Source organism: Microtus ochrogaster, linkage group LG4, assembly GCF_000317375.1.
Source record: "Microtus ochrogaster isolate Prairie Vole_2 linkage group LG4, MicOch1.0, whole genome shotgun sequence".
Taxonomy (NCBI): Eukaryota; Metazoa; Chordata; class Mammalia; order Rodentia; family Cricetidae; genus Microtus; species Microtus ochrogaster.
This window is the reverse complement of record NC_022030.1, coordinates 52,196,687-52,200,011: the sequence shown is the minus strand read 5'-3', so window position 1 is coordinate 52,200,011 and position 3,325 is coordinate 52,196,687. Positions and strand designations below refer to the sequence as shown.

At 46.8% G+C, this 3,325-nt stretch overlaps 1 protein-coding gene across 1 annotated transcript in view; it reads left to right on the top strand.

Annotated features, from left to right (window-relative positions):
- Positions 1-2,852: 2,852 nt before the first annotated feature.
- Positions 2,853-3,325, top strand: part of Kcne4 (potassium voltage-gated channel subfamily E regulatory subunit 4) — a 2,789-nt gene continuing 2,316 nt past the window's right edge. The window contains exon 1 of the mRNA XM_026786378.1: positions 2,853-2,948. The gene's annotated coding sequence lies outside the window, so the exon portion shown is untranslated. The remainder of the gene's footprint in view (positions 2,949-3,325) is intronic.

The window sequence follows — 3,325 nt, the reverse complement described above, 5'->3', positions numbered from 1 at the left end:
TAGTTGTTTTATAAATTTAAACAATGATATATTTCCAGCTAATTTCATTTTAAGAGGGGAAGTATGAGTCATGGTGTGTATGTGTATGTATGTGACGTGTGCTGCACATGTGTGTGTAAGCGTGCTCACCACTGTCAGTATATAGCTAGGCCAGCGGCTGACATCCAGCTGTCTTCTTCGGTCACTCCCCACATTACCTTCTGAGACAGGGTAGGAGCTTGCAAGCCCTAATCTTGAGTTCTGTTCCCAGGGTAGGGCAGGTTAGAAAGGAAGAGCAGCAAGGGAAAGTCTGGAGAGAGACCGTCTGTACACCAGGAAGCAACCAGAAGAACCTTTGGTAATGGGGGGGGGCACCCAACCCTGACAGCAAACCACATAAATTGAGCAATCATCTCTGCCCGAGGACAGTGCTCAGTTGAATTGTTTCCTCAAGAGACCCCTGCAGAGTTTGGGAGCTTCAGAGGTCACGGGGTCACCAACAGGCAGTCTGTGGGTTCAAGGGTCTTTCTTAGAATCACCAACGTCTGTGACAATCCCTGCTCTGGATTCGACTCTCCCTCTGTTTCTAGTTTCTTAGTCCTTTGGCCTTCTTTCTGTATTTGTTCCAGAAGCCAGGGCCTTTCTTGGCTTTAGTGCCTTGGGGCTGTAGGCTCAGGCCTGGGATTAATTTTGTTGGCTCCTAAGCCTCTGCTTGTCTTTCCCACACCTGGTTGTGTAGCTCCCACTCCTTAAACCTGGTGACACATTTTCCTACCTTGTCTTGTCCAGTTTGTAGTGCCTGGAAACCCCTCCCCCACCCAGTGATGACTAGTCTCATCCATCCCGAGGTCCATGAGCAATAATACTACAACAAGTACCAACAGGAATGCGTCTCATGGGTCTTTCCTACTCTAATCTTCAGATACGCCACCACGGGCACATAGGGATGAACGTCTGACAGCCCTTATGTGGAGGATGGGTGGAAAAGGCCAGGTCTGCCATGTAGCTGAGGAGTTTTGAACTGGCAGAGTACATATCACACTGTACTGATATGAGCAAAATGTCATTGCATGAATGACCTTGGCGTCGGGATCAGCAGCAGGTAAGACCTCAGCCCCAGTTGGGGAGTTTTGGGGTGACCACAGGACAAAGCATCAGATGAGTAGTCCTGGACCATGGACTCCTGGCTCAACTCTTTTCTCAGGATGCCTGTCAGAATTCATGCCTGTCACAAAGCCAGACTCACAATGACAGTTTTGGTGTGCGCTACACAGTCAGAGGAAGGTTTCCATGTTTCTCCTCAGCTTCAACTCGGTGACAGTAGACCCATCTGGGATGCTTTGTTTAGGGTTGGCTTGTATGCCAGTACCACTGCAGCTCCTAGATCGGAGGCTGCTGGAGGTGAAGGCCCGGTTACTGCCAGTTTGCTTGGACTTAGAATGACAACCTTCTAGAGTAACATCTCAGGGAGCAAGTGACTTGGCGACCAAGTCCTTGGTGACTCTTCCCATGTCACTCACAAGGCGCCCACCTAGGTATTTAGAACTTGAATCTTGCTTGGAGACTCACTAAGACAATACCCGCTTCTCTCATGACCTGCCTGAGATACACGAGAGGCATGGCCTTATAGGACTCTTTTTTTTTTATTGAAAAAAAATTTCCGCCTCCTCCCAGCCTCCCATTTCCCTCCCCCTCTTCCCACTCCTCTCCCCCTCCCCCCACTCCTCTCCCCCTCCATCTCCAGTCCGAAAAGCAGTCAGGGTTCCCTGCCCTGTGGAAAGTCCAAGGTCCTCCCCACTCCATCCAGGTTTAGGAAGATGAGCATCCAAACTGGCTAGGCTCCCACAAAGCCAGAACATGAAGTAGGATCAAAACCCAGTGCCATTGTCCTTGGCTTCTCATCCCCAGTTAGGTCCTTGGGCAGCTGAGGATAAGGAACCTGAACTGGCCCTATCCTATAGCCATACTGATGAATATCTTGCATATCATCATAGAACCTTGTAGGACTCTTAATGGCTCTCACCGCCACTTTTCCACCTCACACAGATCACTAAAAAGAGAACCCGGAAGATTTTTGTTTTCCAGAGGAGTTTATCTTTGTAGCCCAGGCTGACATGGAATCATGGTTCCCTTGCTTCAACCTCTCAACCACTGGATTACAGATGTCCACCGATCACTGGGTAGAATCTGGGAGTTTCCCAAAGAGACTATAGAGAATGTATTTGTAGGCTTGGTGTGAGGCAGGTAGAATCTCTGTGCTATTAAAGGGCTAACCTGTGCTAGCCAACCTTGTCTTTTTAGAGTGGTTCAGAGGAAAAGAACTTAAAATAGGGTTCTCAGAATTCTGCTTGCTGAACAGTCCTGTCCCTCACTAGCCAACAATTTTACCACACCAGTCCGAGGCAGGGGCTAAGGAAGGGTTTATCAATTAGTAGAAGAATTTAAAATGGAAACTGTTATCCCTTCACTAAAAATTCTGCACTTGCTGCCAGCTGTCTTTGATTCTAATGACAGGGTTGGATTTCCTGTGAAAACCTATAGATGACAGAATGGCTACTTCCTGCAAGGGAAATGAAACATAAACTCCTCCTCCTTAGTGGCAGTCAGCATTGGGGTAACATTTCAAACACAGCACGCTCTTTCTCCTCTTTCGCACATAGCTCTGGCCACCTGAAGCTTCTTGTTCTGAGCCGAGGCTGGAGGAGCAAGCAGCTCCTACTCCCCCCCTTCTCATCCCAGCTGCAAAGTTCAGGGAGTTGAAGTGCAGTGCTTTGAGTTCACTGCTGGCTCCGCCACAGCCAACCTCTGTTGTAAATTTTCCTCCCAGAACACGTGACGATGCATTTCTTGACTATATATCCCGAGGACAGCAACGGGGCTGTCAGAGCGCAGAGCCTGACACAGAAGGAAAACGTTCTCGGATTCAGCCGAGTAGGAGTTCCACACTTGGGACGAACTGTCAGCCTTTGGTAAGTGAGCGAGCCTGCTTCTCTTCGGAGACACGCAAGAGAAATAGTTTTAACTATTAATAGAAAAAGTTTTCTTGCTTTTTTTTTGTTCTTCTAAGGAATCTTAACTTTGGATTTGAGAAAGCGGAAGCTTTTGAAACAAAATGCAAAGTTTGCTTTTGCTTTGCCAGTAAAAGTATGCCTTTGAAATGTTAAGATAATATTTTTTCTATGAATTCCTATACAGTATGTAATATTTAAAGTTCAGAACTAGTGCACGGTTATTTTCCAAAATGCAAATAGAGGCAATCTATCTATCATCTATCTATCTATCTATCTATCTATCTATCTATCTATCTATCTATCTATCTATCTATCTATCTATCATCTGTCTATCA